The sequence below is a fragment of the Humulus lupulus genome, chromosome 7 (assembly GCF_963169125.1).
Source record: "Humulus lupulus chromosome 7, drHumLupu1.1, whole genome shotgun sequence".
Classification (NCBI taxonomy): domain Eukaryota; kingdom Viridiplantae; phylum Streptophyta; class Magnoliopsida; order Rosales; family Cannabaceae; genus Humulus; species Humulus lupulus.
This window is the reverse complement of record NC_084799.1, coordinates 126,734,285-126,749,428: the sequence shown is the minus strand read 5'-3', so window position 1 is coordinate 126,749,428 and position 15,144 is coordinate 126,734,285.

The following is a 15,144-nucleotide window of genomic DNA, read 5'->3' as shown; positions in this document are numbered from 1 at the left end:
CTAGAGTTTAGAATTCATACCTTTGATAGAATTTCGCCCACAAGCTAACCCTAGGCTCCCTTGGCTTGCTGCTCCTCAGCCCTAAGCTTGAATTCCCTAAAGTTTCATTCAATTCAACTCAAGTACCACAGCTTTAAACAAACCAGAAACAGAGAATGGATGAACTCTAGATTCTTACCTCAAGTATTGGTGAAACCCTGTTAAACCTCTGTCAACTCCTTAGTCTTAGATCAAGGTTCTTGATGTTTGGTTATCCCAGCTCTCCTCTAGGCTTTACTCCAGAAATTCTCCAGAAATAGGTGAAGGAAAGTGTAAACCGACTCAAGAAACTCTCTCTGTTTTCCCTCCTTCTTTTTCCTTCTTTTTCAGACCCTTTTGATATTCTATAAATCCCACTATCTTAAAACCTCAGTAATACCCTTCCTTAAAAGTCAAATGACCTTTATGCCCTCACAGCTAACTCTAATCCTTTAGTCCTCTTAAGGGTATTCTAGTCATTTTGCCTAATTTCCGCTACTTCCTCGAATGTCTCTATTATTTCCCGCTTAGTTCCCAATACCTTACTAATCACCAATAGCCTTCCTCAATGTTACAATAATCTCCAGCTTATCCACTAAATTCCCATTTACACCCGTAAGCTCACCCCGAGCCGGGTATAAATCCCCGCTATAACTTTCACGCTACTTTGCTCACTAGGATCGTCTCGAGTCATAGATTACAGATATATCCACATAATAATGTGGTCTCAACAATTATCACATATATCAAAGCAGTTATGCCCATAATGGCTAAAATTACGATTATGCCCTTCTAACCTAATCTGGGCCTATATGCACACTAACACACATAGTCATGCATCTCAAGTACTCAAGTAATCATATAACATGCTTAAGTCATAATAATCACACATAATTCCCATCATGCCCTCCTGGCACACTAATCAAGGCCCTTAAGCCTTATTAGTGAATTTGGGTCGTTACAACCTCCATGTACAAGATCTGGTAGGGGCAAAGGCCCCACTGATCAGAAGAGGAAGACCCCTGACACCTCGACCACTGCTGACCCTAAGAGGAGAGGTCGGGGTGCTCAGGGTGGCCACCGAGGATGCAGTGAGATATGGAGGAGTTACCCAGAGTGCACGAGATGTAGGAAGCGCCATCTGGGCAAATGCCGGGCAAAGGCTTGTTAGTTGTGCGGGGTGGTTGGACACCTCAGAAAAGATTTCCCGACACTGGAGAAAGAAGAACCAGAGAAGGTAAATAGCTTGACTCCAGCTTGAGTGTTCACCTTGACGCAAGCAGAGGCCGAGGCTAGTCCCTCGGTAGTGATAGGTCAACTTTCTAGCGCTGGCTCTTCATATACTGTACTGATTGACTCTGGTGCTACACACTCATTTGTTTATAGTAAGGTAATTGATAGATTGTGTAGACCTAGTGAGTATTATACTGCGGGGTTTGGGAATATACTGCCTATAGGGGAGCTGGTAGTTTCTAGGAGATGGATTAGAGCACCGTCAGTGATGGTGGATAGTTGGGTATGGATGATTTTGATATGATTTTGGGATGGATGGGTTTGTCAGATATGGGGATACTATAGATTGCTAGAAGAAGATGGTGATTTTTGAGCCTGAGGGTGAGGATCCCTTTATTATTATGGGTGCTATGCATGGACCCCTCATTCCCATGATATCACCATTGAGGGCTAGGGACCTGTTACAAGGAGGTTGTATATGTTTTCTAGCTAGTGTGGTGGATACCCTAGACTTATGCTGGTGGGGCCAGGTGAGACTAGATTGGTACGTGAGGATTTACCAGGATTGCCGCTATACAGGGAGATTCAATTCGTCATCGATTTAGCATTGGATACAGAACCACTGTCGAGGGCACCATATAGAATGGCTTTGGCTGAGTTAAAGTAATTGTAGATACAGTTGCAGGAGCTTCTAGACTTGGAATTTATTAGACTTAGCTTCTTGCCATGGGGTGCTCTGGTTTGTTTGTGCAGAAGAAGGAGGGGACTCTGAGAATGTGTATAGACTACATGGAGTTGAACAAGTTGACCATCAAGAACAAGTACCCCTTACCAAGGATAGATGACCTGTTTGATTAGTTGCAGGGAAAGATGGTAGTCTCGAAGATTGATCTTCGATCTGGTTATCACCATATGAGGATCAAGGATGAGGGTATTCTGAAGACGGCCTTTCGAACGAGGTATGGGCATTATGAGTTCTTAGTCATGTCGTTTGGTTTGATCAATGCCCCAGCAGCATCTTTGGATCTGATGAATAGGGTGTTCAAGGACTTCTTAAATCATTATGCGATTGTTTTCATCGACAACATCTTGGTTTACTCCAGTTAAGAGGTAGAGCATGAACAGCATCTCCGATAGGTATTACAAAGATTGAGAGAGCATCAGTTGTATGCCAAGTTTAAGAAGTGAGAGTTCTGGTTACCAGAAGTGATATTCCTTGGACTCATTGTTGGTTGAGATGGGATTAAGGTGGATCCAACTAAGGTAGACGCAGTTAGGGATTGGTCAAGGACAAGGAATGCCTCAGAGGTTAGGAGATTCCTTGGATTTGCAGGTTATTATAGGCGATTCGTGGAAGGGTTTCCAAAGATTTTCGCACCGATGACAGAATTGACACAGAAGAATCTGAAGTTTACCTGGTCAAACAAGTGTTAGAGTAACTTCTAGGAACTAAAGCAACGACTAATTACTACTCCTGTGTTGAGTCTTCCTTCGGAGGGAGGACAATTTGTAGTATACTGTGACCCATCAAGATTGGGGTTGGGATGCGTGTTGATGCAAAATGAGAGGGTTATTGCCTATGCGTCACGACAGTTGAAGGATTATGAGTAGCAATATCCTACCCATGATCTGGAGTTGGTAGCAGTGGTATTCGCAATGAAAGTTTGGTGACATTACTTATATGGAGAGAAGTGCGAGATCTACTTCGATCATAAGAGTTTAAAGTATTTCTTCACCCAGAAGGACTTGAACATGAGACAGAGACGTTGGCTGGAATTGGTGAAGGACTATGATTGTGATATCTTTTTCCACCCAGGGAAATCCAATGTAGTGGCAGATGCATTGAGCTGGAGGAGCCCGAGACAGTTAATTAGCTCTAAACAGATATCAATGGAGTTGGCAAAAGAGATGACTAAAGCGAGGATAGAGCTGGTTGTGGGTCGATTGGCCAATATTACCTTATAGTCGACCCTCCTAGAAAGGATAAGAGAGGGACAAATGAATGATGCACAATTGCAAGAGGTTAGAGGGAGTGTCCTAGCTGGAGAGGCTAAGGATTATTCTATTTTAGAGACAGGTTTACTACAGTATAAGGGTCAGATTTGTGTTCGGATGGATGTGAGAATTAGACGAGAGATACTTGATGAATCCCATACTACACCATACTCACTCCATCCAGGGACCATGAAGATGGGATGAAGAAGGAAGTAGTACAGTACGTGGCCAAGTGTTTAACCTGTCACTAGGTGAAGGCTGAGCATTAGCGGTCAGTTGGGTTACGACAGCCTTTGGGTATTCCCAAGTGGAAGTGGGAAGACATTGCTATGTATTTTGTAGGAGTTTAACCCAAGACAGTGGGGTTACATGACTTGGTGTGTGTGATAGTAGACAGATAAACCAAGTCAGCTCACTTTTTACCAGTGAGGATGACCTATACTGTGGATCAGTATGTGGAGTTGTACGTGAGGGAGATTGTACGTTTCCATGGGGTTCCCAAATCTATAGTATCAGACCGGGATCCCATATTTATCTCCAAGTTTTGGGGTGGTTTGCAGAAGGCTATGGGGACTCAGTTGAATTTCAGCACAACCTTTCATCATCAGACAGATGGACAGTTTGAGAGGACAATTCAAGTATTGGAAGACATGCTTAGAGCATGTGTATTGGACTTCGAGGGGTATTGGAGTAAATACCTTCTGTCGATTGAGTTGTCATACAACAATAGTTATCAATCAACAATTGGAGTAGCCCCATATGAGATGTTATATGGGAGGAGATGTAGATTTCCCATTAATTAGGATGAGATGGATGAGAAGAAGTATTTGGGACCAGAGATGGTTCAGAAGACTAGTGAAGCTATTTAGAATATCGGAGCTCGAATGCTCACTTCGTAGAGCAGACATAAAAGCTACGATGATTCTAAGGATAGGGACGTGGAGCTCCAGGTAGGGGACCATGTGTTTCTGCGAGTTACACCATTACGAGGGGTGAGGAGGTTTGGGAAAAAGGGCAAGTTGAGCCCTAGATTCATAGGACCTTTTGATATCCTGGAGAGGATCGGGCAGGTAGCCTATAGATTGGCTCTGCCAGCATCGTTATCAGGGGTTCATGACGTATTCCACATTTCCATGCTTCAGAAGTACGTCTCAGATATGACCCATGTGTTGAGATATGAGGATTTGGAATTACAGACAAATTTATCGTACAAGGACCGACCAGTTCAGATCCTAGACAGGAAGGATAAGGTTTTGAGGAACAAGACAATTCCTCTGGTCAAGGTATTATTGAGGAATAGCAAGGTTGAGGAAGTGACCTGTGAGCTTGAGTTAGCTATGCGGGATCAGTATCCCAGTTTGTTCACGTAAATTTCGTTCTCAGTAGGAGGGGATAGTTGTAACGACCCAAAAAATGCTAATAGGGTTTAGATCCTTGATTAGCGTGTCAGGAGGGCATAATTTGATATGTATGTGATTATGTGATTTAAATACATGACTATGTGGCATGCATGATATATATGATGATGTTAATATATATATATATATGCATGTTTATGAGTAATAGATATGCATGTGGGCCATTTCTTGTTAATAAAGTCATATCTATAATTCTGGTACGTTAAGGGCATAAATGTAAATATATGTGATAAATGGTTGAGGCCACATTATTATGTGGATATATTTGCGGTACACAACTCGAGGCGATCCTAGTGAGCGGATTAGCGAAATAGTCACAGCGGGGTTTAATACCTGGCTCGGGGTGAGCTTAGGAGTATTTTGGGAAGTTCAGCGTATATTTGGGATTTATTGAGTAATGGGCACGTATTTGGTGAATAATTGGACATGTCGAAATTAATTGGCAATCGGTAAGATGACTCGAGGAATTAGCGGGAATTGGGAAAAAAGACCATCTTATCCTTAGGGCAATTAAAAGGTTAAGTGGGTCTTTGAGGGCATTTTGGTATATTCTATGTTAAGGATGCTACACGTAGCTCATTCTAGGGATGACAGAATACACTAGAAATCTCTCAACTCACTAAAACGTTGTTTTCTTCCTCTCCCTAGATTAAGGGGAAACCTTTGAATTTTTTTAAGGAGGAACTCAAGAGAGCAAGCTGGGAATTGAGCTGAGTTTGGGCTGGGGAAAAAAAAACAAAGGAATTAAGGGTAGAAGTGGACAGAGTATAGCTGGGGAATTCAAGCCATAAACTGAGGTAAGTTTCAAGTTTAATTATTGAATTATGTTGAAGTTAGAGCTTGCATGGACTCTGGTTTCTTAAGCTGATTTTAGATGCATAGGGAGAGTAAGAATTGTTTATAGGCTAGATATAATGTTCAGGCTAAAAGGATAGGAACTCTAGGCTTAAATCCAAGTTTGGCTGCTAGTTTGGGGTATGAATTTGAGGTTAGGCTCGAGGAGAAACGCTGGAAAAAGAGGGAATTTCTGGGTTTGGGACCTTGGGTCGTGGCCCTGTTCTTCAAGCACTGCGACCCACGTGCTTGAAGAGGCTGGGATGCCTCCAAGGAGGGTGCAAGTTGCAGCCTGTGCCCTCCAGGAAGGAGGGCTGGGTCTCTGTCTTAGGGGCGGGTCACGGCCCTAAATGGGAAATTAAAGGTAGCAAAGGTTTTAGGCTCGGGGAGGCTCGGGGATTCAATCCTAAGTGCTCGGGACAAATTCAACTACCTGGGTTAGTAGAATTCGAGGTTCCGGAGGATAGATTTTATTCCCTAAACATTTATTTGGATTAGTACTTGATAGTTATCCATTGTTGTTTGTGACTAGGATTATCGTTAAGGCTCAGCACTGAGGATTGTGCTCAGGATAGCACTTTATTTATTGCTCGGGATTCGAGGTAAGAAAACTGCACTCGAGTAGTTGTCATTGGGACTGAGATTCCCTATAATTGAATATATGCACTTTGTGGGTTATATATCTGTTATGTGGAATCTGAAAGTACGGCCTAAGGGTGCCGAGCTGATGATAAGTGTATTGGACGCAGCTCGGCCAATGTGAGTCCTGGTCAGCTAAATAATCAGAGGACTCGGCCTAAGCGAGCCGGGGTTAGCTAAATAAACAGAGTGCTCGGCCTAAGGTTGCCGACACTTGAACACTTATATTACTGATTGAGATGTTTGCTTGAGAATATATGTTTACCGTTGTTTAGCTTATTGCCTGTACTCAACATTGAACTGGTTGGATTAAAGTTGATTAAATTATGTTGTTTCTATATGTGTTTGTTGTTTATGGTTTTCTTGCTGAGCCTTGGCTCATGGGTGCTACGTGGTGCAGGTAAATGCAAAGGGAAGCTGGACCAACCATGAATTGGAGAGCTCTGGGGGCGAAGTGTACATCGTCAGCTGCTCGACCGCCACGGCCGAGGGAAAGTTACAGGAATAGAGCTCTAAATTGTATTTTTCCATTAGACTGGCTTGTGTTGTATCAGCTTTTGGGAGTTGTATTTACCACTTATACCCTGTTTTTGGGATCCCATGTACCAAACATTTGTTTTAATGAAAATTAACTATTTATGATCAAAATCTTTTAACCCTAACCTATTAGTTGAATTTAGAATCACATTTATGTTCAAACAACTTGATTAGCAAGTCTTGCACTATTTCAAAATACACAGTGTAACGTTCTTGGTTACCTAGGGCGTTACAAAAGCTATTTCTGGGTTAATCGCAATATGACGTCCTTCCTTGCCAACTGGTTTTTCCATTACGATACCAACACTACCTAGGGGATGGGTAGGCTTCTGAGAGAGTTTGTGCACTTGATTATTCACTTGGAGGAGTTACCTAGTGGTGGGGCTTCCCAACAAGACCACATGCTCCGACCTTAATCCTTTTTCGTATATTATAATCTTCTTTCCATTGTTTTATATATGCTAACGTCTTCTTTTTACTTGTGCTAACCAAATGGGGCTAGCGGACGTTATCTGCACCAAGAGGCAACATATGGAGGGTCCAGCCCAAATAAATTTCCCTTTGGCACTGGCAGTTTAGCCCACGGCTGCAACAACAGCTTCTATGTCTGTGGCCCGTGGTTCAAGAGAATGTACCAATTGTGGTGGATCCACCAATGATCGATCTCATTGGTGGGTCACCCATACCAGTGGAAGGGATGTCTGGAGTAGTGGCGGACCAGATGTCTCACAAAGTACCGGATAGCCCAACATCTGAGCCTCCTCGAATGGTGATTTTCCATAAGCAATACAAGGGGGAGGAGCTCACCAAGTACAAGGAAGTGGTGGAGTACTTCAATGCTCGCTGGGAAGAGGGAGACCAGGAGTTCAAGGTACTATCCAAGTATCTCTGCCAGTATAAGCGTCTTAAGGGTAGGCCTCATAAGCCTCCCATAGGTCAGGCAGAATTGGAGACCCTTTTCGACGAGAAGCTCGGTAGTTGTATCACACCGTTGGCAGCAGAGATTTTTCTAGGGATAAGTGCATCATTTTACGAGATTACCTCTCCTAGCTTTGCGCACTTATGGGGCGACAACGAGATTGCTCTTCTCGCCACCTGATGTTACACCACTATCAGGGTAAGCTTTTGAATTTATACTTATCTCTAGGAACACTTATGACTTTGGTACTGAGTCTTATTTATTTTTCGGTTGCATCCTTGTGATAGTGCTTGGGAACGTTGTGACAACAAAGTCCTTCGAGTGGAAGCAATCCCAATTGGAGTTGGCCGCACTAAGGGCCCGACAAGAAGTCCCTCTTAAGAAGCTTGGGCGAATTAACAAGGCTTAGGAGGATGAAAAGGTTCGTTATCAGGAAATAGAGAAACTGGTGGACGAGGAGCGGGCTTAGGTTCGGGCCTTGGAGGAGACTTTGTCCAAGGCAGTCAAAGATGAGAAGGCCTGTACCCAAGCAAACCAGGAGACCTTGGCCGAGGTAGCTGAAGAAGCTAGGGCTGCCCGGGAAGAGGCCAAATCAGCCCATCAGAAGGCTAGAGCAGCTCGAGATGAGACCAAGGAGGCTTGGGAGGAGACGCGCAAAGCCTAGGGAAAAGCCTGACATTCTGCGGATGAGGTCGACAAAGCTCAAGAAGATTCCACTTACGCAACGGAGAGAGTTTGAGCTGCTACATTCGAGTGGAGGCCCTGCTGATAAAAGTTGATGAATTGAACAAGGAAGCCAACTTACTCATCGAGGACACACTCTATGTCTCATGGCTAAGAAATAACAAGATGGACTTGGCCTTCACTGACGTTCCCAAGACAAGACTGCTCTTCGAGGAGCACCTTTGCGCTGAGGAGGCTACTTCTACCGCTGCCAGGGCCGCCGAAGAGGCAGGTCAAATCCCTGAGGCCAACCTAGTCATCGAGGTCTTTGATGAGGTTTCTCCAAAGGAGTTGTAAGTTGTTTTTTGTAATTTTTGAGTAAATAGGCTTGTGTGCCATCTCTTTTTTCCTTTTAGAGTATAAACAATTGAATGCTCGAGCCCTCGAGCACAGTAGTGTATAATATAATTTTTTGAGAATGGCTTTTGCTTGCACTAATTACTTGCCTTTCTTTCCTTTTACATTTAAAAGGTTTCTAACACAATGCTTAGTAATAATGCAAATTAGACTTAAAATTTACAAAGTATTTCTCAAATTTTTAACGTAATGCAACATCATGAAAAAATGAATTTATACAACCTTTTTTTATCAACGATGCGTAGACCTCAGTCTTATGAGAATCAGGTCTTGAATGCCCTAGTTGATGAAACATGGGACTTGTGCCTGAGTCTTGGTGACTCAGGTCTTGCAGATTCCAAAAAAAAAAATAGGCTTTCGAGTACATAGTGTTCCTTCGTGGGCACTGGGTCCTCAAGAAGTAACTTTAGTTTATCGTCAAGTTTGGGTAATTTGAGGCTTGTACTCGAGCCTAGGCTACTCAGGTTTTGGAAGGCCAACGCAACTCAAGTTCTCAAGAACTTATTGTTGCATCACGAGCACTTGGAGCTTTTTTTCTCATGTTATGGTAACTTTAGACTTGTGCTCAAGTATAGGATACTTGGACTTGCTTGCTTAAGTTTTGGCAACTTAAGGCTTGGACCCGAATACAGGCGACTCGGGTTTTATACCTTTTACCATTTTTGAAGTCGATAACTCAATATTGCTTCACGGGCATCTAGTCCTCGTGAAATAACTTGAGCTCTCTGCCCATTAGGCTATTTAGATCCATTTGTGATACTAGGTTTACTCTTGGGTGCCCATTTAGGCTCCTCAAACTTAGTTCCCTAGGTAATTTGTCGTGAATTTTTGCAAACCTTAACACTAGGTTTACTCCGCTCATAATAAGCTTAGTTCCCTATGTTATGCTCCATGAGAGGTTACCTCATAAGGCGACCCAGCTATGCCCCCCAAGTGATCGAAGACTAGTCTGTGTTCACTTGTACAGGCAAGCGAGTGGGTACTCCTTAGATAGAAAAATATAAACAAATAAAAACTTAAAAATACTAGCAAATTCTCTTAATTTCATCTATCATGTTTTGCACACACGATTTTCATTAAGGTGCCCGGAGGCTACAAATGATTAAAAAATTTAGAAAATACAATTGTTCATGTTATTGGTAATACTGGTGAAGATGCTCGACATTCCATACATGGGGCACCAGCTCCCCGTTCAGTCGAGCCAATTTTTATGTCCTGGGACACACGAAGCTCTCAACTTGGTATGGGTCTTCCCAGTTTGGGCCCAACACTCCAGCACCTGGGTCTCGGGGTGGCATGAAGATTCTTCGCACCACTAGATCTCCGACCCTCAATTTTCTATCCTTCACTTAGGAATTGAATTATTGGCCAATTTATCATGGTAGGATGCTACACGTAGTTGTGAAGCTTCTCAGAGCTCCTCAACAAGGTCTAGTGACTCTTGAAGTAACGCATGATTCGTGGTCGGGTCGTAAGTATCTTGTCGATGCATGGAGATTTCTGCCTCAACTGGGAGCATGGCTTTATACCCGTTCGCCATGGAAAATGGTGAATGGCCAATGAAGGTCCTAGAAATGATGCGATAACTCTAGAATACCTTAGTCAGCTCCTTGGGCCAGGCGTCATTCTCCTTTTCCAGCTTTTTCATCAAGTATCTTTAAGCGTCTTGTTGACCTCTTCCACTTTCCCATTTGCCTGAGGATGACCTATGGAGGAGAAACTCTTCATGACTCCATGTGTCTCACAGAAGTCGATAAATAACTCACTGTTAAACTATAGGTCGTTGTCAGCGACTATCTTCCTCTTGAGCCCGTAAAGATAAACAATATTTGTTATAAAAAAACTCCAGCGCCTTCTTCAATGTGATGGTAGCGAGAGGTTCACCCTAGACCCACTTCATAAAGTAGCTGATTGCCACAATATCATACTTTACTCCTCCCTTTCCCATGGGCGAGGACCCTACTATGTCAATGCCCCAGACTACGAAGGGCCACAGACTTGTCATCTAAGTGAGCTCATTTGGAGGAGCTGGGGGGATGTTGGCATAACGTTGCCATTTGTCTCACTTATTAACATAATCCATCGAAGTTCCATTCATCATAGGCCAGAAGAACCTTTGTCTTAGGATTTTCTTGGTGAGGCTTTGCCCCCTGTGTGATCGCCACAGAATCCCTCATGTACTTCTTGGAGGATAAGTCTGGCATCTTGGTCTGACACACATTAGATTAGTTGAATTGAATATCCTCGCCTATACAATATATTGTCAATGATTACATACTGGGCGCCTAATAAAGTAGCTTCCGAGCCTCTTTTTTGTCATGTGGTAACTCTTCGGAGACAAGATACTTAACAATGGGCTCCATCCAACCATCCTGGGGTTGGACTGCTTCTACCTCCTCGGGAGATGTGATGCTTAGAGAAGCCAAGTAGTCAATCAGGGCCACATTGAAAAACTCCGCGTCTTTGGTGGTAGCAAGTTTGGCTAGGGCGTCAGCATTAGAATTTTGTTCCTGAGGAACTTGTCGAATGGTAAATCTCTTGAAGCTGTGTAGCATCTCTTGCGTTTTGGCCAAATAAGTGGTCATCTTTGTTCCCCGATCTTGGTATTCACGAAGGACTTGGTTCACAACAAGCTGAGAATCGTTGTATATCTTGAGGCCCTCATCCAGGGCAACTTGGAGTCCAAAAATCAAGGCATCATATTCAGATTTGTTGATTGAGGTGCCAATACCAAATCACAAGGTGCTGTGAACTCTATGACCCTCAGGGGAAACCAAGATAAGACCTACTCTGGCCCAATTCTAATTGAAGGACCCATCCACAAAAAGCATCCTCGCAAACCAGGGCAGCACTAATGGCGTTCTCGGAGACATCCATGTAGTGGATGAGGTGTTCTCCATCTATGGGCTTCAAAAGCATTAGAGGATTAGCCATGTGCACCTTCAGTTTATGGAATGCCTGTTTACATTCCTCCATCCATTCAAATCGATGACCTCCTCTAATGGTATTGAAGAATAGGATGCACTTTTCAGTAGCCTTAGACACGAAGTTGCTAACAGCAACTATCCGATAAGTCAAACTTTGAATGTCCTTGTGTTTCCTAGGAGATGGCTGTCAATCAATGCCTTAATCTTCTAAGGATTTTCCTCAATTCCTAGAGCACTAACATTGAATCCTAGAAACTTCCCGAAGGCTACCCAAAATGTGCATTTTTGAACATTTTATACCTCAATGTTTCATGTGGTCGCGTGTCGTGTTGGACTTTACCAGCATGTCATCCACATATACCTCAATGTTCCGACCAATATGGTTTTTGAACATTTTATTAGCCATCCTCTAGTACGTGTCTCCAACGTTCTTCAAGCCAAAAGGCATCACTTTATAGCAGTAAACGCCTTTATCTGTCCGGAAGCTGGTGTGCTCATGGTCAGCAAAATGCATGGAGATCTGATTATAACGTAAGTAGGCATCCATAAATGAGAGGAGCTTACACCCAGAGGTTGCATAGACCATCTAATAAATCTTCGGCAATGGGAAACAATCTTTTGGGCAGGCCTTGTAGAGGTCAGAGAAATAAATACATGTTCTCCAGGTGCCATTAGGCTTAGGACCAGAACCAAATTTGACATCCGCTTGGGTTATTGGGCATCTTGTATAAATCCATTCCTGAGCTTTTCGACTTCTGCATTCAAGGCCTCCGCCCTAGTCGGGTCCATTGTTCTCATTTTTTGTTGCACTAGAGAAACATTTGTGTCTATGTTCATGTCACGACAGATGATGTTAGGCTCAAAACCCGTCATGTCTGTGTAAGACCAGGCAAAGACGTTCTTGTTCTTGTGGAGAAAGCTCATCAAAGCTTCTTGGATCTTCACCTTGAGGTTCTTCCCAACCTTATTTTTCTTTTCGGGGTTGGAGTTGTCGAGAATGACTTCTTCAGGTTCTTCCATGGCGGACCTCTTTCTACTTCATTCATCATTATTGGGAGCTTCAGTGATACATTGTAATATTGGTGAGCCTCTTTTTGGTCCCCGCGAATTATGTCGATTCCCGCCTCTGTGGAAAACCTCATGCATAAGTGGCGAATAAAAGTTGTTACCCCAAACTCCACCAGGGTCGAACATCCGAGGATGGCATTATAAGCGGAGGAGCAGTCTACCACCACAAAGGTGAAATACTTGAAGGCCCTTCTCCATTTTAATATCAGCTTGATTTGTCCCATTAGAATTAGGCCCTCACTCGGGAACCTGCAGAGTGTCAAGGTTCACGGGGAGAGATCGACTGTCGTCAAGCCAATCTTCTCGAAGGCTAACTTGAACAGGATGTTCACAGTGTTGATAATAGGTTTACCATGTGCGCAGGGGAAAGCACAAGGTGTTGGGCCCAGAGATTTCAAAAAAATTATTTAAACAAACATTAAATAATTAGATCCATTAGCATGCAAAACATTAATATTAGAGAAATAAAAAGATGAGGACTTACCAGTTGAAGAACTATTAAGAATCTTTGCTATCTTTTTGTACCTCCAACAAACATCCATTCCAAAGCAGTTCTTCAAAATACTCGGACCAAGATCTTCCAAGATGTATCTCTACACCTAAAGACGTGTGTGGGAAAATAGAGTAATGGTAGGGAAAAAATTTCTGATTTACAAGATATTCTCAACACATGAGATCTTGAAATTTTAGGTCAGAGACAGTTTTCAAGGATAGGAAAATATGGCGATATATTTTCTTTCTCTTTTCGAATGTTCTGTATACCACATTTATCTCTAGAAAAATATATTTTGAATATATTTGTAAAAGAATTACTAAAATATTTAAACTATAATTCTATTATAAAATTAACAAATAAAAGAAAAATAACAAGATCCAATCTTTATCTTGCTACATGTTGTACACGCCAACAACAGTCCCAGGACTGTGGTTGGCGTGTAGCATCCCTAATTTTACAGATATGTTACAACCAATTTTCTTTTAAATATATTTAATAATTGATTTATTCAAAAATATCTAACCCAATTACTTATTAATCAGATTAATTAAAGAATAAATATTTCAAATCCAAATCCAATTTGAATTATCATAAATATATTTTCACATTATTTAAATAAGTAAAACTAATTAACTCAAATTAATTAACTTATTTATTTCAATGATATTTTAAAAAATAACATTTTATTTTAAAAATAATTTCAAAAAATACGATTAATTAATTTTTTAATTTAAAAAATTAATTTATTAATCAACTAGTTTGTCTCAATTACATATATTACCCTGAAGAACAAATTTCTTCCAAATATGCCACTTTCTTGATTTTTCCCAATTTTAACTATTACCTTGAATAGTGTTGATAGAGCCATCTCGGAGACCTATGGACCTATAATTCCAAGCTCTACTAAATTTAGATTATTAGTTAAAACTCTTTAATATAATTACCTTAATTTATTAATCTCAATATTATTCCACTAAAAATATTAGATTACACTCTTGTAATTATAGATTATTTATTGAGTACTTTTAAACATATTAAAATGGTCTATCGATGTAATCACTACATGCAATTCAATCATCTATTAATGGTTCATAATTAAAGTAGGAATTAATCACCATTTAACCTCTTTAATTATATCTTCTTTCCTTAAGTACCGTTAACTTTACTAGTGAAGATTAATTCATAAACTGAATTATGAATTTGAGCTCAATAACCTTTCAGTTCCAAAAGTCAACCCTTAAGAGAACCATTATTCAATTCCTCTCAGAAAGGTATAGATTACATATGTGTATATTATGTCCCCAACTATTTACATCAATGAGTTCCTAAAACAAAAGTTTCAGTCTGATCATTCTCACAAACCATAACAAGTGAATAAAATAACTAATATGACATAAACATGAGTTCATAATAACTTCATGATTAAGATCAATTTGTATATGATTATCTTATAGATATGTTTAATTAATACTTTTGAAGTAACTGGTATTATTAAGTATTAATAACATATTGGGTCCTTTTCATGTATAACCACTTTATACAAAGTACCTCCACAAAGATGTCCTACTACATCACTAATCCAGATCTGGATTACATGTATTCGTAATATTAGTGAACTGTACTTACAGTATTTAATCCGAAGATTCCATATAACTTTGTTTTACTGCGAGCTGTTTAAATTCGTTCCCTACAATCTTAATCCTCTTATACCAATACAAGATTATAGTCACAATAACAAATTTGAGAATTTTATGATATTCCTATAATACTAATCTAATAATAATAAACACACAATATATACAAAAAAATCATTTCAATTATTTATTTCATAAGACATTGCTCAAAACATATGCTTTAAAGGGCACTAATCCCAACAATCTCCAACATGCCCTAAAGCAATTGAAGCATCTCCCTCGAACACATATTGCTAACATAATCTTTATAAGACTTAGCAGACTAAGTCTTAGTAAAATGATCGGC